Below are 27,066 nucleotides of genomic sequence, written 5' to 3' on the forward strand. Positions count from 1 at the left end.
TCCTGAAGTTGGTTTTTTGTGGTTCCCAACTTCGAGGCGCAAACTCGAGCCGAACTTCCCTCTAAAAAAGTCTCGCCACACAAAGCAATAGGCCTACAACGGTACATCATTCAATCATTACACTTCACTTATAGTTAGATAAATTGATGGCAGGTAGAAGTAGTACTACACATAACAAGCATTGCATAGAAACAAACTTCACGTTAGGTTCACAACATTTAAACGCACATTTCGGCCTGTAACAATTCGTTAGAAATTCAGTAGAGGAATGTGTACGAGGTGCACATACGGTTAAGTAGTAGTCTACTAGAGAGAAGGGATCAGGCCTAGATTTATTAAAATTCACACATATTACAACAGGTAAAATAGCCCTCTGAGTTGCTTAGTTTCGAGTTTGGAAGACAGGTGGCAGCACTTTCCGGAAACGCATAAAGAGGCATTCCTCAGAAACATACTTCACTTTAAGTGCAGAGCACGCACACACGGTATTTCGACATGCAACAAGTTCCTTAGAGTTGTTAATATTTACGAGGTGAATCTGTAGTTCAGTTGTTGTTGTTGCAGGGAATGCAATTGAAAGAAAATGCAACGAAACATCAATGCAAAAGACTTTCTGGACATCATTGTTGAAAGGATCATCGGATAGAAAAGTTGTTTGTCTTCGTCGAGGATCACGTATGAAAGTCCTCCTGCAACGAGGGTTGAAAAATTCACCACAGAGACACAACTTCCCTTTTCATATGACACGCATATAGACATCGCAGTCTCCTGATAATATCCAGAAAGTATCTTTCTTTGGTGTTTTCCGGGTTGAAAAAATATCTCTTTTTAATGCCACGTGAATTCAGGCATTTCCCACTTTCGCTTCTTCTACGAAAGACAAATGGTAGCACTTCGCGAACACGAAACACGTGATGAACGCACACTAAAGATCAAAATCCGCCAGAAAACAAACCTCGGCCGACCACCACAATGTCATCAGTGGGGTTTGAGCCTGGATCGTCGGGTAGCAAGTCCATCACCATGCACACACTAGTGCATAATGGATGTTTGAAGAAGGTTAGGAGAAAGCGTAACTCGTGGTGTCTCAGGCTGGGATTACACTATAAATGTTTCATCAAAGTTCATTTATAAAGCTAAAATTCAACCAATGACATTATCGGTTACATTCTAGCAAATGCAACCGATGCCCACACTGGTTCCTTTTTTCAAGTTTTGCAAATGAAGTTTCTTGATAAACTTTTCTAGTGTAATCTCGGCCTAACACAAATATAAAAAAGCTGCCTTCGTTTGCACTGTTGGTCAGTCCGTGCGTAGGGGGTTCATCATTCAGTTTCTTCCTGCTTTCCTTATGCAGCGTCAAACATTTACGAACCTCATTAACGCAGCGGTCCATGATGATAAAGTTATAAATTTCTACCGGTAACACATGAGTCAATAAGAAAACTTATTTCAATACCGTCAGAACACTGGATATTCCGGAACATTCTTATCTCATGACATCGCCAACGTCATTCAAAATAGCGTTCATCATGTAGAAACAGCCCCAGAAATATCCGATACTACGCCAGTGCAAAATTACGGAAACACGGTTTTTTAGTAAGAAATAGTATTACCAAACAGTTTCAAGTCTCAAAAAACATCTCTTACATAGATTCAACTTAAGAAAAACCTAAACATTTTCTTGAACATCGCAGTTTATATTCCACAACATTATTTTGAATTTAAAGGAAAAGTAGAGTATATACTCAGACTAAATGCGTCTTTAATTACATTTGAACCAAATTAAGTTTGTATTCTCGACCAGATAAGACTAAATTAAGGAGACGAGTTTTTAATTTAGGGTTTTTTTTTTCACAGACATCATTCAGCACTCACAGTTAATATATATATGCACTACAACCGGGTATCCGGCTCGGTAATGACTATTTCTGCTTCTTTTCTCGGTCGCTTCCGGTTAAAAGCGGAGTTTTTTTTTAAAAAAAGATTAATATTTTTGTTTTAAATACATTAAAAAGGAAGGAACAACATTATTTTCCCATATTTAAGGGAAAGAAATGTCACGAAACTTCCCCTAAAAGAGTCCATTAAAAGAGGAGGATCCTCGAAACATTCGCTCGATACAGCGACGCCACCCTTTGCGAAATGTGTATGTATTTTTGTGTTTTGAAATCCTAGTATTACTCAGACGGGAAAACGACTTTCATCATAAGATTTAATTACGCAATTTTTTTAAAATAAAAACTTGGTTTTATAAGTTTAATTTTAAACTATTCGTTATATCTTCAAAGACTTCCATTAAGGATGGTTGAATGCAAACTTTTACTCGTTTCAGAATTTGAACGACTCTTCCAAGAAATACATGGTGAACGAGATGCTTTGAACACATTTTAAAAACTAATAACACATCAAAACTAGGGCTGGGAATCGATTAAAAATTTTAACTGTTAAATCAAAAGTTTTTTAATCGATTAATCGAATATCTTTCGTAATTACTCGGATACAATATTAAAAAATGATGCTATAAAATTTTTTTTTATTCATTTCATACACTTATCCGTTATATTTAAACAGATATGAAAATAAATTAAGAGAGAAATATCTAAAGGGCTGTCCATATGAGAAGCAATTTAAGATGCTGAACGTTATTTGCCAAATCTTAGGGTTTCTTCATTTGGATCTTTTAAACCAGTTATTTTAAGTTAATCACTGTTTTCAAGAGTACTTCCAGTCTTCATACTGTAGCTTGTTTTCCTAGAAATTCTTGCCAGATAACACTTGTTGGGAGAGGAGCTGTGATGCTTACCAAGTGCAAATACAAAGGCCACAACAGGCAAACTGCTGAACAAAGTGGCTGACAAAAACCGTCAGTAAAAATATGAATGATCCTTTTCGCCGCACCACGGTCATTTTCTGCACACGAGGGCTAATGTTTTAGACCGAGACCCACAATTTATTCCCGATTCCGAACGGCAGGTTTGTTTTTATACTCATCGAGAGGTTAGTACCCTAACCCTCACTGCGGTAGCAATTTTTTTATGTTCGTTGCACCCCTGCGTCAGGGAAGTTTTCTGACAAGGATGAACCGGGTATCGAACTCAAGATACCCTAAACATCCTTTGGTACTTTAGGCGAGTATCTTATCGACCTGGGCTACTGTGCGCCCAAAATATGAATGGATGTCAAATAAAAATTTATACGGACTACACGGAAACTCCTGTATCCACGTTGGGGACAATAAATTTTGGTCTTGTCTGCTGAAACACAATCAAACCTCAATTTGAAACTGATATATCTGTATCAACAATTTTCATTGAATCGATATGTATTCCCCAGTGTCAAAAATTTTGATTAATATATCGATTCAAATATTTTTAAATATAACCACTCATCTAAAATGTTGTGTCTGACTGATTGACCGAAATGGTAGTTGGTAGGAAGTAACGGGCGTCTTGAAAATGCTCCCTTATTTGCTCCGTACGAACTGGAATCTCCAAATGGAAATTCGGAATTTTGGCTAAGGAAAAATTGAGTTTGATATGAGGTGAAAAAGTGTATGAGTGTAAGTGTTGTGTGTATTGGGAAAATATTATGTATAGGAACATAATTTAGTAAATAAGAATAAATAAAGAGGTAAAATTGGTGACATTGGTTTAGTCAAATAAATCAAACTAAATTACAAAACTTTTCTGCGAACTTTAATCGAATTTCATCGGATTGATCGCGCGAGTCGATTAACTCTGAACTAAAATTTTGAACTGCGATAAACAATTGGTCGATTAACGGACCCGATCAACCGGACCAGCCCTAAAATCAACCAATAGACATAAAAAGGTACGTTTCGCACTGAAATGCTTATCATGAGTTTATGACCTAGAGTTTTTTGATAAATTAAAAGGAATTCAAATTCCACTCACAGGTGGCACCGAGAACGAAAAACTCGACGTAACACACATAAAATGCAACACAAACAGTCTATAATTACTGTTTAAGACAATTTGCGCGACATAAAGCTATCATATCACATTTCAATATCAGAGAGCGGGCTACCTATTCATCATAGGCCTATATGTGTTATGGTAGACGAGAATTGTCATGCAACGTAAAATCCAGAAAATTTCTACTTCTTCTATTGTCATAAACATTAATTGTGCACTATCTGTGATGCATTATATGTGTTATGTATAGTTTTGCATTTCACAGCGTCACCTGTGAGTGAAATTCGGACTTTTTTTAACTTATCAAAAAACTCTAGGTCATGATAACTGTTTGAGTGCAAACCTCACCTTTTTATGTCAATGGTTGATTTGTTATCAATTATTAAAATGTGTCTATGATATCTCTTCCACCCTGCATATTGTATTAAAAATTTAAGACTAAAGCTTGAGCTTTTGGGACAGGCTCAGCAGACATCTGTATTTCGGATGTCCTGTCTTTGTATGTACATTTCTTTTGCGATAAATAAAATATTCATATTATTTCAAACAGTTAACCCTTTCAAACCCGAGCATTCATTTTTTGGAATTTTCAAAATGTTTTTGAATTTTGCATCAAAAAATGCATTAAAGAATCAATGTCAGCAAATCTTTATTTTTTCAATTTTTTTCCTTCAGATTTTCATTTTTTTTGTAAAGGAATTATTTATTTTGCTCAAATTATTTCAACCAAGGTGATGCAGCGTATATTTGTCTTCCCATGCTAATTTTTTTCCAGAATTTTATTTCTAAATTTCATGTAATAAACCATACTCACTTTCTGAAGGCACTTTCTCATGGAAACAAGCTTAAAAACTTCCTGAAAGTTCAACTTCAATTGCTGCCCTCTGATAAAACCCCTAAAGTTCATATTTACCACATGTGTGTGTGAATTTTAACTCTAAACGTACACATTCTTTTATCAGAGCTCAACACCCCAAGGTGAAAGAAAAAATTCTGTAGTGAGGAAAAGCGACCCACACATTTTGGAAGAATTTAGTACGAAGCTGTCCTCTGTTTTGCACGACGTCATACCCTTTGTTCGAAAAAAGCGTGTTTGTACATCACACCCTCTATGGTTCACGGATAGCGTGCGGAACCTTTATCTTGAAAAGAAAAGAGCATTCAGAGAGTATAAAAGTGGACGAGGTGACCTATCATTGTTTACTGATAAAAGAAGACTGTTGAAGAAAGCGATAAGGGATAGTAAAAAGCAAGTTGAATCTAGGTTGGCAGATAACATTGGCTCTGACCCAAAATCATTTTTTCGATACGTCAATAATGGATGTAAGGGGACAGTTGGCCCCCTCTCGATAGGAGGCTCAAAAGTAGAGAGCAATGTAGGCATGTGTAGTGCTTTCAATGACTTTTTCGCGTCGGTTTTTAATGGAGATAATGATATTCGATATACGGGTGTTGCATGGGGTAATAAAACGCTCAACGATATTCAAGTGGAAGACGTGGAGGTCCTAAATCTTCTAAGAAATGTATGTGCAAGCAAAGCACCAGGACCAGATGATATCTATCCCAGGGTTCTCAGGGAAGGTGCTAATGAATTGTTGGGGCCAGTCGCACAGATATACAGGAGTAGTGTTGCTGAGGGTATCGTCCCGAGAGATTGGAAACTGGCTAACGTTGTTCCGATATTTAAGAAGGGTAGTAGAGAAGTGGTGTCTAATTATCGTCCAGTGAGTTTGACGAGCTCCCTCTCGAAAATTTTGGAAATTATCATCAAAAGGCAGTTTGTGAAGTGGATAGACGAGAATAATGTATTGTCGGATAATCAGCATGGGTTCAGGAAGGGGAAGTCATGTGTAACTAACCTCCTTTGCTTCTATGATTACGTGACTAAGGCTTTGGGTAAGAGCAAAAATGTCGACGTTGTTTACCTTGATTTCCAGAAGGCATTCGATCGGGTCCAACATGGCAAACTCTTGAAGCGTTTACACGAGATTGGAATAGGGGGCAACTTGCTGAATTGGATAGAATCGTGGTTAAGAGATAGGTCGCAACGAGTTATGGTGAACGGGGAATTCTCTGGTTGGACAGACGTCACAAGTGGAGTTCCTCAGGGAAGTGTCCTTGGCCCCATACTTTTTTCACTTTTTATCGATAAACTCGATCAGGGTATCGATGGAATTACTAGCAAATTCGCAGATGATGTGAAGCTAATGGGGGTAATCGGGAATGAAAGCGATAGGGAGTTGCTCCAGACCAACTTAAACAAGATTGCAGCATGGGCAAATGAATGGAGCATGACGTTTAGCGTAGATAAGTGCATGGTCGCTCATTTTGGTTCGAACAACCAACGGTTCTCTTACGAGTTGAATGGTGTCACTATCCCGGATGCAACTAGAGTCACCGATTTGGGAATTCTCATTGACGAGCGACTTAAGTTTTCTGAACATTGTTCAGCGGTTGTCAAAAAATCGAATAGAATGCTTGGTCTCATTTTCAAAAAGGTCTCTTCGCGTTCTCCTAAAGTCATTCTTCCTCTTTTTCGAGGCTTAGTTCGTCATGGACTGGAGTATGCTGTAAGGTTTTGGAGACCATACCTACAGAGGGACATAGACTTGGTTGAAGGGGTGCAGAGAAGAGCTACGCGTGTCCTTATTGGCACACAGGGCTTGAGTTATGAAGAAAGACTTCATTTTTTGAATATGTTTACATTGGATGAACGCAGGTGTCGAGGAGATATGATCGAAGTGTTCAAAATTTTCAATGGGATGGATAGGATGGACCATGAACTTTTAGTACACCGCCAATCGACTGCTTTTACAAGGGGACACCAGTATCGATTGGTGAGGGACAATGCAAGGTTATGGTGTCGCAGGGAATTTTTCTCCAATAGGGTTGTTAATAAATGGAATAGCTTACCCCCGGAGGTAGTAAATTGTAACACAATTGACACGTTTAAAAAGAAATACGATAAACATGTTGGGGTAAATCGAGAAGCTATCCATTCTTAGAATAAGACAACCATAAGTAATCTTTATGGGCATCGTATAATATTTTATCATGTGTATATATTGTTTGTAATTTGTGTTAATTGCATTTTTAATTGGGTTGCTGTATTTTTGAAACATATGACAACCATATTTTTATGGGCATCTTTTTATCAGCCACCTCGTTGGGCATTTTGCCTGTTGTGGCGTTGTATTTGTATTTGTATTTGTATTTGTATTTGTGGCACCAGGGTCTGAAAGGGTAAAGCATCGATCGATTTCAAAAAAATAAACATTTCAATGCAAAAAGCAAAAAAAAAAAAAAAAAAAAAAATCAATTACTAAATAATTGGCACAAAACAGTATGAGACTGTGACCTTATTTAGTATCTAGCTTTGCCATACGTTCCATTTTTTGTATCGAATTGGCTACTATTTGCTTAGTTTTGTTTGAATTATACAAATACAAATGCAAAAGCCACAACACAGACGTTTGTTGTTGAAGAAGTGGCCGGGAGAAAAACTACCACAAAAAATAACTGTGCCAAATATATCTAAAAATTAGTGGCAACTCAATATAATAATTTAATATGGGGTCCACAAATATTCTTACTTTAATATATTCTACTTATTTGAGTATTGTAACAGGCAAGCTGTTGGCAAGGATGTACAGTAATACTTTTACTCACAAGACACGTAAGGTTTAAGTTGTATCGGGAGATCAAGACATTCTCGGGAGTTCGATTTTAACCTTCATGACGAAGGGTTGTCAGTTTCGCATGTTAACGTATTACAGTTGTTCTGTATTAACGTAGAATAAAGGAATTTTCCATGTTCGCGGCTCCGTATACAGCTCCCCGACCGTCACAGTATTTTATACTTATTTTAGAATTTTTCCACTCACTTATTTCATTGTTTTTTACTTTCTCGCACTTCCTATATACTTGTTTATTATTTTAACCTCTTTTTCACTTTTCGGCGTTGTGAATTTGTTTTTTTTTTCTTTACATGAATTTTCACCTGTTTTGTGTGTTTTTCCTTGTCTAGTGTCTTCGCGCCTCCTAGGGTTGTATGCAAATGAATAAATATGGAAATTGAAATGCAGATAAGAGCTAGTATCTAATTATATTCTACGCGTAAAAGAACCAAATTCTATGAACCTAAAACAAACAAACAAAAACTATCAACGCTTTTTTTTTATGTCAGTTTTCTTCATAAAAAAATTGCAGGCATAATTTAAATTTTGAGTTTATGTCATTTCTTTCCTGTAAAATTAAAAAAAAAAATAAATGCAGTCGCACCCGCTTATACCGAAGATGTAAAAAACAGTAAAATCATTCGTTATACGTGAGCTTTGCTATATCCACACCAGCTTGAAAAATGATGCGTTTAAGCGAAATAAAACATTTTACATGCACGATACGCATTTTTCAGTCATCTGAGTCTTTTTTTTTTTAATGAATAGATTAAAATAATATATTTTAATAAAGATTAAAAATTTAATTAAAACCTCACGTAATTGAAATCATCAACAAAAATATGCATCAATCATTTTTTTTCCATTGATATTTAAGTGAATTTTTTGCGTTGAAATCATTTTTGTCAAATAAGCATGAAATGATGGCTTTTGTTTTAGTAAGAGCACGGACCTCGAAAAATGTTTTCGTCTCACTTCTTCGGGCCTAAGAGGTTATATTCATTCCTTAAAGAGGGGAGTAACGAACGAATAATAATAACGAATAATCCCGATTTTTTTTTTTTTTTTTTTTTTGATACCTTCTTTTCTTTTCTTTTCCCATTTTTGGCTTTCAATCAACTGTATCGTTACAATTTTTGAAGCAATGAATAGCGTTTAGCACTTGAACATTCTCTAAATCAATTTGCGATTAATTATCACAACTAACGTCCGAATCTAGTTTGAGAATGACAAATGAACGCATGAAATGAATGAATGGCACTAAAGGTGATTTAGAGGTTATATTCTTGGGAATAAATAACCTCAATATATTTTCTTCTTAGTGAGGTTTTCTGAAAACAAAATAAGATTTAACAGAAAAAAGTAGATAAAAAAAAAGAAGCAAAATAGGATTTTACGGTATCCAAAACAGCCTTACAAGAATGTCTTCAACCAAGGAAAGTTTCAGTTGCAGAAGGGTTTACACATATGAGGATTTAGATAATACTTCGAAGCAATTGGGTAACAATTCCATGTTTGGACACCAGTCGAAAATTCGTTACAGGTACACTTTGCTGGAATAAGTGTTCGTTATAAGCAGTGAAAATAGCATAGATAAGCAATACGAAATTCACGGAATAAGGGAAAACTTCGTTATGCACATACTCGTTATATATGTGTGTAAAAATTCGTAATATCCGTGTTCGTTATAAACGAGCCCAACTGTATAAGCAAAACTAATTATGGATTCGAAGCATAGACTTAAGATATAATAGTATTATTACTCTGTGATTCGAAGCATAAACAACCGGCTTGTGACACCTAATTTACTCGTAGCTCCCTTAATAAAATAAGGTTAGCACTAAGTCTTCATAATTTTATGAAGTAGAAAAACTTGTAATCTTAGCCTAGAAAGTTGAATTGGGAATTATTGTAAGAATTATATGATAAAAAAAAGCCCTAATTAGGAAAAATCATAATTTTTTTTCATAAAACTACACAAAAAAATTTCGACATTAAAAATGTTTCAGACAAAAATTACCACGAGACACAGCAGTCATTTTATGCTCATATCACCGCAAAAAATAATTTCTAAATATATCTCCCAAGAAACGTTAGAATTTTCTTTAGAGTACGTATGCACTTCAATTACCGTATTACATGATTCCAAATACAAAAAAAAAAAAAAAAATGAGCCTGAAGATACCGATCATGTCCCGATAAATACATCCCTACTTTTACATTCTCTTCAATCAGATACTTCACGAAATGGTAGTTAAACTTTTTCTTTTGCAGCGAATGTATTCAATGGAACTCGTTTAATTTGAGAGTATTGAGAGAGAGGATGGTATGCAACAACAACAAAACTAAAAGGGGAACAAAGATGAAAGTAGTATGCAAGCCTCAGTTTATAACCAGAAAGAAAGCCTCAGGCAGGAATCACAAAACAAATTCTTCAGAAAGAAATCCAACAGTATTTTCCTCTAAAAGTGTATGAATAAATAAAAACTGTGCACATACAGAGAAAGGGAGAGGAGCAAAAATGAAGAACTATACAGGGCTCTGTTTTTTTTCTCCTCCTCCTATTTTCTTGAAGTTTTCGCTATTCAGTGTTCGCTCTCTTCTCTTTTGTTTTGTTTATATTTTTTGTTTATTTGTTTACTCGAGCTGAACTTAGTTTAGAAGAAGAAGAACGTTCTAACAATTTCTTTTGTATGCGGAAAGATAAAAGCTAAATCAAGTTCCCGGTACATCCGGGGGATTTTCTCTGGAGATTAGACGTAAATTTCCCTGAAGAAATGTGGAGCCGTTTTTGAGGTCTCTTCGGAGCATAAAACTTGATTTGGACTTGGAGAATACTTGAGGAAATCTAATTCTTTTTTGCCCTATACATGCCTGATCGAAGTTTTTAGGAAAAATAAGGCGGGGGAGAGGGGGGGGCAGTACAGATGATTCATAGAATAAATTAGAAGTCCCGTTTTTTTGTTTCCTCTTTTGCAATTTGATCTGTTTACTTGTCTGTATGTGGTCACGGATATTGTGTATTATGTACGTTTACAGCATGAACATCTAGTGGGGTTTCTCAGAAAGAATGGAGGCTCTACAACGTGATGTACACTGGTGTGCAAAAATTAAGGACGAGGCGGTTTTCATAGAGCAAAAGTGTTCTAAATCGACACAAATAATAACATAAGATCCGCAAAACGTAAAAAAATGGGAAAAGTAAATGAAATCTCCCAAAAAAAAAAAAATCCAAGGGATAAAAAGAAACTTTATTGAAAAATTAGTTTCAAGCACAATTGGACAGAAGCCCGAAACGTCCATGTGATAAGTGACTGTCAAGAAAAATCCAACCTTTAGTAGGGGATATGGTCACCTCGGACCGCTATGCAGCATTTACATCGTCTGCCCATGATGAGTATAAGGTTGTGAACGAGATGCTGAGGCACTGTGCCAAGCGCCTCCCTCGAGCAGAGGTTCTCAACCTGTGCTCCGCGTAGGGTCTGCGCACTTCATAGGGTCTTAGTGTCTCCGCGGCAGCTCTAGGACAATAAAGTAGGTTGCTAAATTTGATGCGTAAATAGAAAAAAGAAGCCTACTGGCATTGTGTCGTACTTACCTGCCTATAATTACGTGTCTATAATTTATATGAGTTCACCATAGAAATTATAGCCTAAATAGCTGGTCAAAAAACGTTGAGAACCGCTGTCCTAGAGTACCCCATACGTGTTCGATTGGATTTAGATAAGGAGACCTTGCGGCCAATCAATGCGTTGAATATCTTCTCTCTTCAACAGCTCTGCGACAACCACTGAATGATGAGGTGTAGTGTCGTCGTCCATGGAGAGGAACTAGGGACCCAGAGCACCTCTAAAAAAAGACGCACGCGAGGAAGGAGAACCTTGGTAAAATAGTGGTCACCAGTGACTGAACCACCTCGGAAGATGTACGGATACCAAAGCATGATACCTCCCCAAACGAGAACTCCGCCACCTCAAAAAACCGTCTCTTTCGATGATGATGGAGGGTTTATTGCGTGTTCTCCGTTCTCTCCAGACGTATGCGTCCATAATCGATAGTCAGACTGAATATGCTTTCATCCTTAAAGAGTACAATCAATACAACCTCAAATTTTTTCTTCGTCCTTAATTTTTGTACACCCGTGTACAAGAATGTTCATTTGATTGCAACTGTTCCCAAACATTATAAAACTATACACGGTTAAATCGAAAGAAGTAAATGCAGAGACGATTATTCCTCGATTTCCACAGACGGTCATAGAGGCAATGAATTAAGGTAAAGAAATGTTAAAATTCAAGTAAGCTCATTATACGAGCGATTATGTACTTTAAAAAAGTTTAAACTATGTGAATCGATATACAGGGTGAGCAAAAGACCGTAAAAACTTTAAAATTTCGTAAAAACCAGATAATAATCCAAAAAAATGGTTTGCAGGATTAACATTGCTGTCACGGGAATTTCTTAACACAGGAAAAAAAACCAAAAAACAGCCGATAGGTAGCGCTGACATACACAAGTCAAAGGAAAAAAAAGAAAAGATACGCAAATAACGAACAGAATGCCTCCAAATCGTTTATTACAGCAGTATGTGTTTCACATGACCACAGGAAATAACACATTGCAGGCGAGTCAGAAATCAAGCAACGGCAGAGGGCAGCAGGTCCACATACACAGTTTACAACGGTGACCTGATTTTAGATTAGGAGCGCAAGTTCTTAAAACCGCCTCATTTGCATATTTCCATTAAAGTCGCTCGTACCAGCACCACCTATCGGCTGTTTTTTGTTATTTTTTTCAGTCTCAAAAAAAAAACTCCCATGACAGCGATGCTAACCCTGCAAACCGTTTTTTATTTCGGTTATATTTCCGATTTTTATTGCTTTTTAAAGTTTATACGGACTTTTTGCCCACCCTGTAGTAGCATATTTAAAGACAATACAGAGGCGTGGATTTTCATTGCCATTCTTGATAAAATATACAGTGATACCTCGTTCGTTCCGGAATCTCATTCATTAGCGGAAATAGGATTATCTACAGATTTTTAAGAAAAATCCTTTAATTCGTTCCAGGTTAAAAAGGTTTCGTCTGAAATTTGAAATTAATTTTCATAAAACGCGAAGTTCCATAATAGAATAAAAACTGAATATATACATCTTTACAATCGAACAATGGAGAATGTGAAAGGGGGATTGAAAACTGAACAAGTTTTTATTTTACACAGTATATGTTATATGCAGCGGGCTTCGTGATCCACAGAGAAAAGTTCGTGAAGTGGTGTTATGTAAAAAAGCCAGCTCACTTATCTTTCATACGCATGCACATAAAATGTCCAGACTGTTCAGTTTGGTATTGAAAAGTTTCACCGCGTGTGCACAGAAACCATTAAGATTTGGGACGTAAAAAGATACATCGGGGAATTGATTCCGTGGTGGGAATGAATTAATCTGGCTCGAATGACAGTTACTCAATGGATTCATTTTGATAATTTAGCTCACGATGCGGCTGTTTTATGTTAGCGCATGCATCAACTAAAATATTCGTTAGCCGAGGAAGAAAACCGTCGAAACAAATCTTTGTTATCCGAGAAACTCGTAAGCCGAGGTATCACTGTGAATGAAAATTTATTGTATATACCGAGTGTCCTGTAATTCTTGGTTTGGCTTTAATCTCATCAAGCGTTCGTCGACGAGTTATGGATTTAATTTGAAAAATTCCCAAAATGTGTTCCGAAATCACTCGGTTTCGAGAGTGGAAATATAGTGTGTCATAAAATAAAAAAATCCAAGTTTTTATACGGTCCTTCGTCTCCTAATTTAAAATTAGAAAGTTGATGCCATTTCTAATTATACGCCTTTACTGAGGCCAAAAAAGATTTCATGGTTTCCAAGTGCAAATTTTGCTGAGATATTGGAATTCAAAAAATTGGAGAAAAGTTGGGAAAGAACAGCATAAGTGAGGTGAAAAGCGTTGTCTATTAGTCTGCGCTGTCTTTCCTGAATTTTCTTGGATTTTGAATTCAAAAACATCTCAGCGAATATTGCACTTAGAAACTTGGAATTTTTTATGTTGTTCTCAAGAGACAGGGCAACAACTTTCTAATTGGAAGTTATTGGAGGACAGAAGAAACCGTATAAAAATTTAGATTTTTATTTTATGACGCACTGTATTTTTAATCTTAACACTGGTGCAGAGTGATTCTTGAACACTTTTTAAATCAGAACCATACCTCTAGGACTAACTGTTGATGAGACAAAGGCTGAATCTGGACTTACAGTACACCCTGTATATACATCATATGCTAAAATGCTATCGAATGTAAATACGTCTCAAAAATAGCTCCGGCTTAATTATTTTATAATTAATTTTCTCTCGACTTTTTATCTCTTAAGTAAACTCAAACTCAAGTTTTCGAAAATTGAATTCAATTATGAATTTTTAAAAACATTGAAGTTGCGGAAAACTCCCCAAAAAATTTCCGCAGTGAAATTTTGACAATTTAACATTTATTTCTGATCATCCTGTTCTTGCCCGTAAAAATGATGCTGATGATCATTATAACGTGTGGGCGAAAAGCCTCATTTGAAGACGTACGAGTACAAAATGCTAAATCGGAAATAAAGGCAATTGATGTAATTAACTTTTTAAGCTCTTTTTTCCATCACGTGGGATTCCAAACTCTAAAAAAGTAATTTCTTTCAACTCTATCGATATTACATAAAATATATATTCCACGTTTGTTCACCGAAATCTCATCTTAAATATAATTCAAATTCATTTCTACCACGAAACATTTCAATTTCATTTTTTTGATACTACTAACTCATAAAAATTCCAAAAATTCATATGAACTAATACAAAAAAAATATCGTTCCAATATCTCAAATAATAATAATAATAAAAAAATATTCTCATTATATTACTCTTCATCTAAATTATTTTTTACCTCAGTCTCTTTAATGAAATATAAGCGCACATATTTCTTCCACGAAATTCCTCTCGAATATTAATGCCGGTTATTAATATTCCGAATTAATGAATTCATGAGTAATAATGCTTCTCAGTTTTTGTTTATCTTATTTTTACTTCTCCTCTCCTTTAACGTCAGTTCTTATAAATTTAGAACGAACAAAACAATGCTGGCAGGTTAATTAAACTCCAAAATCAAAGGATCTGATCAACCATGAATATATAATTTCCTTTTTTTTTTTTCCATTTTATTATTACTATTATTATAATTATTATTCTTTCGGTGGTTGAGAAATTTCTTTCCGGGTTAATTTCTTTAGTCAGATATCGTATAATATTTTTTTTTAGGATTATTATTATTATTCCGTAAATCACTTTATCGAAGAAGAGATTCGTTCGGTTGGAGGGAAAAATAAATAATAATAATCTAAAGCTAATTCCTCTTCCGTGAATTCTTGAAGATTTTTTACTTAATTTGTTTATTTTTTTTCTTTTGTTTTGGAAACGTCCGGGGAAAAAAATAAAATTTTAATTGCTGTAGTTTTTATAGCATTTCTGATTTTTTAAAAAAAAAAAATTTCTTCCAGCATAAAATTGCGCACCCATCCGGATATATTAAGCAGTTAAAAAAAATTATCTTTTCCATTATTTCGCTTTTTCTAATCACTCTAGATGAACCCTCTACGGTCCTAACCCCTTATCCAGATCCACGATTACTTATACTGCTTTTTAGTAATTTTCTGTTGTTTAATTCTCCACGAATTTTATTTTATTATTTATTTATTTTTTTCAATTTTCTTTTTTGTACGTAAGTCCCGTTAGAAAATTCTCAGCTCGTATCTTCGTCACGTAATTAGAAGTACGGAAATTTTTCCCTTCTAAATTCCTCATTAATAAACAGATTTCGGAAATATTTTTCCCTTGTTTTATTTATTTATTTCTATTTTTTGCTCTACTCATTGTAGGAAAATAAATGAGTTTTTCGTGGAAGAATAAATATTTAAGAAAAAGTGTTATCGGGAAAATATGTAATAAATGAAATAATGATGGAAGGCCCCTCGTGTATAAATATGTATTGGAAATAAAATTGAAGAGTGATTTCATAGGAAGTGTGTTACACTATAATTTTGATATATATCTCTCGGCCAAAATTACTGTAGTTCATAATATTTCATCGATATAATAATGTGTTTGAGCAAACTTATACGGCAGAAGAATGAAAATTCTATTGGTTGATTCTGAAATTAAAGTAAAATATAAACAGATATATTAGCAAAAAATAATCACTTTTGATAATGGCATCTCTCTAAAGTAATAATTTGGAGGCATAAAAATTTCAATTTTTATGTGTCGCGCAATCGAAAAAATCATATATATATATATATATAGTATAGTATAGAACCGAGCACGCCCAGGCTCTGTCTCTTTTGCGATATAAGCTCATTGATCGTGAGATCGTAGGCGTGCCGGAAAAAAACCCAAACTGGCAAGCCGGCCGGGAAAGCATACCCGGTTCGGACCAACATCCCGCCAACCCCCCAAGCAGCACAACCACACCCCCTCACCCAAACCCCCAATCCCAGTCACATTACCGCTCGACAAAGCCAGGACAGTACCGCTGGCGCGACCCCGTCCCTCAGCCCCGACACCCGTGACAAGGCCCCGCCGGCGCGGTCCACAGCTCCCCAACACGCCCCGCGAAGGGAGACCCTGACCACCCCCGCGAACCTCCACCGCGGACACGAGAGAGAGAACCCGCCACAATTATATATATATATATATATATATATATATATATACACTCACACACACAAATACAAAGGCCACAACAAATACTCAACGAGGTAGCTGAAAAAAAAGATGCCCTCGTAAAATATGAATGAAAAAATTCAACTATAAAAAATTTTTACTGTGTGGCATTTATTGAATTTTTTGATGATGATGCTGTTCGTGCCGGTTTGGAGTATTAATATTTTTTTTTTGGAATTCATTTTGCCACTCAAAAAAAATAGGAAAAAAATCAATAATTTCAATCACACACCGATGTTGTTTAATTATTACGAGGTATTTTTTTTTCAGTACATTCAGAGCAAATATTAGTAATTGATTTTTTTTGAACTAAGAATTTCTTTAAATTTTTTAAATGTACTTAAATTTTTTCCCCCTCTATCACAGCTGAATTTTCCCTCTCTTTTGTTGGTAGTTCTTTTAATCGATTTTTAGAATCAACTGTGGATTATTTTCGGACACCCTTCGTGGAGCAAACTCATATAATAAAGTAAAACCCCTTTTAACGGTCACCTCTGTTTTACAGCCAATTAAAAATTTAACGGAAAAAAGCCTATTTAAATAATGTATGTCGAACCCTGGTTTAACGGTCACCCTTAGATGCGGTCACGGACACCATTTTTATCATTCGTTCCATTGGACTAAATAAAACCCCTATACGGATACAAATAATTGCAACGATTCCGGTTCGAATTATGGTCATTAAATGACATCAAAATTTGTATTATGTTTGATCGACTTTTTTATACTGCATTTGGCTACTTTAATTTTGGCTTGCAGTTTGTTAATATTCGGCAATTCTGATATCAATTTAGAATCGAAAATCACGTTACTGGTTATGCTTGTATATTATACATTATTCCACGCTGTTAAATATGTCCAGCTCCAGTAATCGTTATGTGCAGTGGTAGCACTACAAATAACAAGTACTACACAGAAATAAATTTCACATTAGATTCACAACACGTACATGCACATTTCGGCATATACCAGTTCGTTAGAAATTCAGTGGAGGAATGCGTTCGAAGTGCATGAGCGGTTAAGTAGTAGTAGTAGTAGCTCCAGTAATCGTCACTCTTTACATTAAAAGAAACAAAACGATATCATCGAATACAATGAAAAACGTAAAATTGGGGTTCATTGAATTGCAAATCAATTCAATGCATTGATTAAATAAATTTTCCTGTAAACCGAATGGCGGAAAGTCATCGGATTTAGTGTCGCTGCTTAAAATACCTTTCGAAGTAGTTGAAATACTCAACAAAACCCACCAAACATAGATTGATCGGTTTTTCCGAAATATGTAATTTCAGTACATAAACTTCGTACAAATATTTCTTTTGTAATTTTAATTGCATATCTACGTATTTATGTATTTTCATGACTTCAAACGCATCTCATATTGTCAGGATTTCATTCATATTCAAGTAAAGAAGCATTTTAGTTAATGTTAATATAGACCTACTACGTATATAATACAACTTAAATAGGAACCCTCTCTGTTACGGTCCCCCTCTTTTACGAACAATTTTTTTTTGTCCCACAATTATCCGCAAAATAGTACACTAATTAATGCGTACACTATAACTTTAATGTGTACAGTTAAAAACCACGGACATGTAGAAGTAGATGGATAATTTCGCTCACCGACTGAAATGGGAAAAATAATTTGTTGATCGGTAAAAATGTGAACGGAAAAAGAAGGAAGAAATGATTTGCGAACTGGCGAAAAATAAATAAACAGGAGAAAAATAAATAGCAGGGAAATAGTCCGCATATCTGTTAGAGTAATTGAAAAATTTCGCGAACCGCCAAAAATTCGTGTACCCCTACAGGCAGCAAAACCGTAAGTGCACTTCTGACTGAACATCAAAATTACTCTCAATCTTCAAACCTAAATTTCTTGTTCGGTTTTAAAGAAACAACTCATAAAGAATGAAAATAAATAGAGAAGATATAATTTACAGATCATAACAGAAATAATTTGAGGACCTAATAATGTGCGGACCGAAAAAAAATGAATTGGAGAAGTATTTTTCTCACAGGCAGTCAAAAATACATAAATAGGAGTAATACAGCAGACCAGTGCAAATGAGAGAAATAATTTGCGAACTGGCGGAAGTGGGAAAAAATTTGTGGATAGAGGTGAAAGCAGTTAAAAAATTTCACGAACCGGTGAAATTTGTGAGAAATAATTTGCAGACCGGAAAAAATTTAATAATCAAGAAAAGTAATTTTTGGTCCGGGAAAAAAAACAAAAGAGAAATAATTTACGGGGCAAAAAATAAATGAGAGAAAAATAATTTGCTGACAGGAAAAATAAAGGAATGAGAGAAATAATTCGCAGCTCTGTTGAGACAGAAATAAAAACCACACAGACGATGTAAAATTGGATCTAAAATTATAAAGTGAATTCAGCGAATATTCGCTATATGAATTCAGCGAAATGTTTCGCAACTGGTAGGAAATTCCCACGGACCAGTGGGTGAAGAACACTCATATATGTACGGGGTGTCCCATAAATTCGTGTAAATGGTTTAATGATTCATAAAAATCTAAGCACAATTGGTGTACTTGAATAGTTTGCGAAAAAGCTATTCTCACGGAGGGTGTGTGCGTGTTTTTTTTTTACAGAAAAAAATGTAGTCCAAATTATTGCCGTTGGAAGGCGCTGCACGAAAACAAATCACTGGAAATCAGAGTTCTCTAAAATGCAGGGTATGCGATTAACAGCTCATTTCTGAATTTTCCTGTCACTGGCGCTTACATAAGGTTTTCATTGGTGGATAAAGCTCTGTTGGTGAAGTTGTGCTTCGCAGTAGTCACGAATCAAATAAAGTGTTCCGGACTCTGCCACGAAGCTGGGCTGGAAGAGATCTCGGCAACGGAATTCTGGCGTTCATTCAGCAGTCACGAATCGCCGACTGAAGATCTACAAGCATTTCGGACACAGAAGAGATTAAAGAAAGCTTTTCTACGGAATTAGTTGATCTGCTTTCTTGCAGCGCTCTCTATCGACAAAAATTTGAAATATTTTTGTTTTAATAAATCTTCTTTCGTGAGAATAACTTTTACGCAAACAGCATTTAAATTTACCAATCCCTTACAATTTTTACGAGTTTTTGAACTTTTCACAAATTTATGGGACACCCGATACAGGGCACATGAATTTGGTTCCTTTCTCATATTAATAATGGAAATTTCAAATATTATCTGTGTATTCTTATGATGCGATTGTAAAAAAGACTCCATCTCAAAAATTCAAACAAGAAATTTTTCTGAACGAACCGAATTCATTGTAGTTGTATTCCCCGAAACACAGTCAAGTTTCGAGAAGCGTTGTTTCAAGTCCTAATGAGGTGATATTGACAGTAAAAGTTTCGTGATGCTCATTAACTACGCACGCAATTAACGTGGGAAGCTTATCAACCAGTCGGAACATCAAAATTGATCATCGCTACTGAATCAGTATCATTTAAATACTCGTGGTTGAAAACATTAAAACAACAAATTTTTTTTCCACCCTAGAAATTAAGCTCTTCACACTGGAGAAAACACACAACAAAACATTTCGGAACAAAAGACTGATAACGAACTTCACTCGGTAACCAACAGATTTAACTAAAGTGATAAGAGCCGAAAACTGCACATTACGTAGAAACAAACAATGTTACCGAACTATATTTTCGTTCTATTTTTTGGTTCCCTGTATTTTAGAGGCAGGCCATTAGCGAATGCGAAGAGATACGAGTTCACGTTTTTATTTTCATTCCAAAACGTCGATCCCGAAAATAGATTTCACCCGATCTTCCAAACTGATCTCGAACAGGAAAATTCTCACTCTTCTCTTTTTCACAAGAAAAGTTCAAATTTTTCTTCCTAACTTCAACTCGGAGCTCTTAAATACCCAATTAAAATTTGCAGTCGGGAATCGGGCCTTTAAGAGCTTATGAGTTTTTTTTCGAGACCAAATACGATGTCTTGTCTTGATAGTGATGATTCAAAACTCTTACAAACAAAAAATTATCTCCGAAATTGGTTGTCTTCGTTCTTATGGGTTTTAACTCTAAAGGTCACCAATTCGCCAAATTTTCTCCCATAAATCAAATTTGAATGATTAACGAATGACAAACTTCTAACTCGCTTCAGGTCTTGGTTGGAATTTCGGTTGGACATGAAAGTGTATTTCGAATCGGGTTGAAATGTGATTAGTTCATCCAAGTTCTGATCAGAAAATGACACGTCGTAAGCCCGGGGTTCTTAACCTATCGGTCATGATCCAAACTTGAGTCATGGATGGCTTTCGAGATGGATCGTTCAAATACACTTACAGCCAGGCATCCTTCAGCTATGGGTCACAACCATTATTTGATTCACTGAGGTTTTCCAAAAAGAGTCATATGAATCCACTTACAGCCAGGGGTTTCTGAGCTATGTATCAAGACCCTAACTTGATTCGCAGAGGTTTTCGAGATGGGTCATACTTAGAGTCCTGTTATAAATGCTTTTATTGCGTCACTGGTTTCACTAATTTCAAAAACAAACAGTCCCCATGGATAGCGAAGCTGATCTTTTCGTTTGATTTTGGGTCGCGGCTGAGAAAGGTTAAGAACGCCAGTCATAAACATTTCTTTTAGAAGTTTTCAATGAATTTGTGTGTGCCGGAATGTGCCGTGGGTCTAAAATGAAGGTAACTAACTACTTTTAAAACCGCACATGTATCTCGTAAATATTCCATTTAAATGAATTTTAAACAAATCCGTACATTTTGAAACGTCTGATAACGAACTTCACTCAATGTAACTAACAGATTTAGCTAAAGTGATAAGAGCCGAAAACTGCACATTAGATAGAAACAAACAATATTTTCGAACTATATTTCGTTCCTTTTTTTTGGTTCCATGTATTTTAAAAGTAAGCCATTAGCAAATGTGATAGATAGGAGTTGACGTTTTTATTTCCATTCAAAACGTCGATCTCGGGAATAGATTTCTCCTGTTCTTCCAAACTGATCTTGAACAGGAACAGTAAAATTTTCGCTTCTCTTTTTCACAAGAGAAAAGTTAAAATTTTTCTTTTTAACTTCAACTCGAAGTTCTTAAATACCCAATTAAAATTTGCAGTTGAGAATCGAGTCTTTTAGAGATTATGAGTTTTTTCGAGACCAAATACGATTTCTGGTCTTGACGGTGATGTTTCAAAACCCTTACAAACAAAAAAAAAACATTTCCGAAATTGGTTGTCTTCGTTCTTATGAGTTTTAACTCAAAAGATCATCAATTTGCGAAATTTTCTCCCATAAATCAAATTTGAATGATTAGCGAATGACAAACTTCTAACTCGGTTCAGGTCTTGGTTGGAATTTCGGTTCAAACAGGAATGTCCGAATTCGGATAGTTATTAGAACCGGTCTATGAGTAGGAATAATAGACAATTACAGGAAATCATACTCAATTTTTCAATTTGAAAATCTTAAGAGAGAGAGATTCTGATTCACTTATTACCTTTTGTTGAAATTATTATTTTTTCAAAAGCTCTTATTTGAATTTTTTTAACGGAATATAAATAATCTAGTCTTTATATAGACAGATTAAGTAACTGAACTAGATTATGTACCCATGAAATTAGATTACAAGCTTATGAATCTAGATATCATTATATTGCTGCTGCACGAATACGTTTGTGCAGATTTATTTGAATTTTTACTTTTTGTTAGCGCCCTCAAGGGACAAAGATTACGAAAACACTGGCGAAATCAGAACAGAAGCGTAAAAGATTACCAGAACCAAAAAATTGGTCCCAAATACCGCTATAATAGCAGTCCATACCCCCCTTTCATCTAGTGTCACCATCTGCAGGCGAATGTCGCATGAAGCTTTCATCTCATCAACCGTCCGTCGTAGAGGCATGATTCCAATTTAAAAGAAATGATCAAAAGGCTTTGAAAATTGCCCTGTACCAATTTTGAGAGAGAAAATACAGTGCGTCACAAAATAAAAGAATCTAAATTCTGAAACGGCCCCACTGTCCTCTAATCCCTATTAAAAATGTGTTGCCCTGTATCGCCAGAGGGCTACAGAAAAAAATATCCAATTTTCCAAGTGCAATATTCGATAACATATTTGAATTCAAAAACTAGAGAAAAGTTATGGAAGAACAGTAAAAACTTAAGGACAACGCTCCATTCCCAATTTTTCTCAGATTTTCGAATTCGAATATCTCAGCGAATATTGCACTTAGAAATTTGGAATTATTTTTTTTTTGTTGGCATCAGGACAGATATGGCAACAACTTTTTTTTATTGGAAATTAAAGGATGAGGGGACGTATAAAGATTTAGATTTTGTGAAATTTTATACATAAATATATTTTTATTCTCAAAACTGGTACGTGGTGAGTTTTTAACGCCTTTTGAGCATTTTTTTAAATTGCAACTATATCTATACGACGGACAGTTGATGAGATAGAGGCCGCATTAGCACTTACAGGACACCTTGTATATGCTTGTTTTCCATTAAAATGATGTTTTGGCAATACTGAGTTTTTTGTCAGGTAAGAAACATGTTTTTTTTTCAAACACCAATTGTTGAAATGTCTTAGAACTTTGCCTCTCTTAACTCTATTACGTCACATACGTTAAGTAGAGGATTTCTTTTTAAAATGATTTGAAGAAATTTTACGGCATACAATAGGAGTGAATTTCAGTGATTTGAAATAGCTGCATGTTGTTGAAGTTGAAAATCGAGAAAAAATAACCAAGATTTAAAATCATATATGCTCTTGTTAAATTCTATAAACGTATCCATAGTATTTGCGGAAAAAAATTAAGTGCCGAAACTGAATAGAAAATATTTTAAATGTTCCTTAAAGGATTTTTCCCATAGGAATGCCTTAGAGGCCAAGATCAAGCACCAATCTCCTTAACTCTTTTTCCGTGGGCCAAATGTGACCCCTCAGAATCATCTGATGTGGCTCGTGACCATCAACCTAATTTTGCCGAAATGAACTGATCGGCACATTTACACATAAGACACTTAAGTGACTCGCGACACGTTTTCTAACCAATGAAGTGGCTCGCACTCTCCTGAAGGTTAAGCATTATTGCCGTATAAGTGATTGTAATTGAGTAAGCACTCAGTGTAATTGAAAACTATTGCTCCCCTCGCGCGCGAAGCCGGGGAATTGCAGCCTCCGAAACTTTCATGAAAATATTAGTAAATGTATAACACTACTCGAAAACATGTGCGTGAACTTTAATCTTCGAGTCGAATGCCACCCACATATCAAAAACAGTTTACTCAGAATTTCCCGCACAGCCATTAAAGAAATCGATTTCCTTAATCGGACTCCCAACCGTCTATATATTTGGTGTACAGGGTGCATAGCAAACGTGGGGGCGTTGATTCTAGATGTATATTTCCAGTTGGGAAACGTTTCCAAATAACGTGTAGTACTCAGATATGTTATTCATGTCGCAAGGGGTTTTGTAGTTAATAAATAAAAAGAAGTAATATTTATTGTAATATTCGATGTTTATTATTATAATTATTTATTATAATATTTTTATACACAATTACCAAAATAACCCGTGGCCCCAAAACCCAATTAAAAGGTTGTTGCCCTGTCTCTTTCTGGTGACAACAAAAACAAATTCCATGTTTCTAAGTGCAGTATTCATTGAGATATTCGAAAAACGGAGGGAAGTTGGCAAAAAAAACTCTAAATGCGGAAAAACCGTTTTTTGCCCGCATTTGGCACTCTGTTTTTCCTCAAATTTCCTCCGTTTTTGGAATTCGAATATCTCAGTGAATTTTGCACTTAGAAACATTTAATTTTTTTGTTTTCATCAGGAAAAGTGAGGGGAAATTTCTAATTGGGTTCTGGGACACGGGGACTGTATAAAAAGTTAGTTTTTTATTTATTACTTACAAAACCCTTTTCAACATATTGACATATCTGAGTACTCTACACATTACTTTGAAACATTTTCCAACTGGAGTCTAGAATAAACTGTTCACTGGTAAAATGGCGTACCCTCCCCCTATTTGCTTTGCTATGAACCCTGTATATTTATTTATCTAGATTAGTTAATTTAGTTAATTTGTTAATCTTCAGTTAACTAATTAAGGGGGGTCTCCTATTTTTTAACATGGTGAAAAACTATGCCCTAATGCAGTGATTCTTAACCGGGAGTGTCCGCATCCAGGTGCGAGATAGAAAAAAAAAATTACAGTCCGTTGACTGATTATTCGGGAAAATTGAAATGATGATAAAAATTGAATTTTTCAATTGCTAAAAAGCATGAAACGATACAGATATTTTCAAACCTTATCTTTTAACATTCGCTTGTAGAAATGTATCGCATGAAATTTGCTTTGCAAAAGTTTCTTCTCCAATTAGTGTTTGTACTCGTTTTCCATTTTGATTGAGAGAAAACACCATTAATACCCAAAATATGCCGCGATTGAATCGCATTAATTGTGTATTAGCTCGTGTTATTAGCATGTCGCGCTTAGATTTTAGCATGACTCAAGAAAAAATCAGAAAACTTAATCAAAGGCTTAACAAGCGTATATACAGGGTGTCCTGTAAGTCCTAACTTGATCTTTTTTTTATCAATCGTTCATCGTAGAGGAATGGTCCCAGTTTAAAAAATTCTCAAATTATGTTCAAAAATAACTCTGTACCAGTTTTAAGAGTAAAAATACAATATATCACAAAAATAAAAATAAAAATTATATTTTTATACGGACATCTGTTTTATAAAACCCAATTAGAAAGTTGTTGCCCTGAAGCCAAAAAAAAAAAAAAAAAAATCACGTTTCCAAGTGTTTCTGAGACATCTGAATTCAAAAATTGTAGAAAAGTTGAGAAAGAATATCGTAAATGTGGGAAAGGATCATTATCTGTTGGTTTATGTCATAGTTTTCCAACCTTTTCTGTCTCACATCGCCCTCTTCCTCAGAACTTTTTTCTCCCATAGCCCCCAACGCAATCTAACCCATAGGATCTTATGTTACAACAGTAGCTTCTACCGCTCCCCTGGAAAATTCGTGGGTTAACGTCCACGTTGGGAATCACTGGTTTATGCGATTCTTTCCCAACTTTTCTCCGATTTTGAATTCAAATATATCAGTGCATTCAAATATATAATTTAGAAACGTGAAAATATTTTTGTTGGCCTCATAAGAGACAGGGCAACAACTTTGTAATTGGAATTTTTAGGACAGGGCGATCATATAAATATTTGGATTTTTTTTTATTTTATGATACTGTGCTTTCATTGCAGTAATTGATTACAAAATGACAATAACGAAGAGAAAACTGATTATCCAAGGGAGTGCGGCAAGGTAAATCGTATTGCACTGGGGGAGCGGGTCGGAAAAGAGGTTAAGAACCACTGCTCCACTGGAAATATCATTAACTATATTATTTGGCCATTCATTTATTTCAAATTTGGTACAGGTATATTTGATTGTATATGCTATCCTATGCGAATACAAAGTCTTATACAGGGTGTACTGCAAGTACTAATGCGCCCTTTATCTCATCAACCGTTTGTCGTGGAGATATGGCTTCAATTTAAGAATTGCTCAAAATGTGTTTAAAAATTTCTCTGTATCAGTTTTGAGAGAGAAAACACAGCGTGTTACAATAAAAAAAATCTGAATTTTTATATGTTCCTCCTGTCCTATAACTTCCAATTAGAAAGGTAACACTGTATCTCAAACAGATAAAAAATGTCATGTTTCTAAGTGCAATATTCACTAAGATATTCTCGAATTCAAAAATCGGTGAAAAGTTACGAAAGAACAACAAAAACTATTAGACACAACACTCTTTTCCCTCAATTATGCTGTCCTTTTCCAGCTTTTCTCCGGATTCCTTAGGATGGGGTTTTCGCAGGCCCCCGGCTAGATTTTTCACAGAACTCCCCCCCCCCCCCCATACAAAGTATAGAGTGAAAAAACAAAAAATCATGAAAACCATATCAGGCCCCGGGCTGCTGCTCTCTCAGTCCCACTCTTGTGAGAGGTCATGTCCGGGGGGGCTCATGTTCATAAGTGACCCGACCCCCTCACGATATTTTCTATAGTATAACAAATTTTGAAAATAAATAGGAAATATGTAGGCTGTTTATTTCCGACTAAGTATGGGACTACCATAGCATCACTTTGCCTAAAAGGCCCATGATATTAAGACGGTCCTGAATAGAACTCGGATTAGCGGGGAGCTCAATAAATTCTAGGTCAGTGGTCTGGAGGCCAATCTTATTTGCAAAATTTTCGTTCAATATAAATTCACTGAAAAAATCAATTCAATACGTATATAGGATCTTGCTTCTAGATGATAGTCGAAGACTCTGGGTAAGACAGGGGAGCCACGAGAAAAAAAAATATGCATCAAAGGGGGCCACGGGCAAAAAAGGTTAAGAAACGTGGCTCTAGAGCATAGCTTTTCATGTTGTTAATTAAAAGGTGGGAAACCGCTAAAACAGGTACTTACCCTTAATTGAAAATATGTCTCCCACAAAAAATTGTATTTCAAAAACAGTTATACTAAACTAAAAAAAAACCAAAGTCATACACAGATGCTACAGTATATCTACGAATATACAAACATGGCTTTTTGAGAAATTTTGCATGTAAGGATGTATGATTTAAATGATATTTATGTGTATAACATATAACGTTGACA

General features: G+C 35.4%; 1 protein-coding gene across 1 annotated transcript in view; it reads right to left on the reverse strand.

Annotated features, from left to right (window-relative positions):
* The window catches only part of LOC149075417 (SAM and SH3 domain-containing protein 1-like), a 315,786-nt gene that overhangs the window by 57,109 nt on the left and 231,611 nt on the right, over window positions 1-27,066 (reverse strand). The gene's annotated exons all lie outside the window — the stretch shown is intronic.

Source organism: Pholcus phalangioides, unplaced genomic scaffold, assembly GCF_987345545.1.
Source record: "Pholcus phalangioides strain wild (caught in Gottingen) unplaced genomic scaffold, Ppha-v1.0 ptg000015l_1, whole genome shotgun sequence".
NCBI lineage: Eukaryota > Metazoa > Arthropoda > Arachnida > Araneae > Pholcidae > Pholcus > Pholcus phalangioides.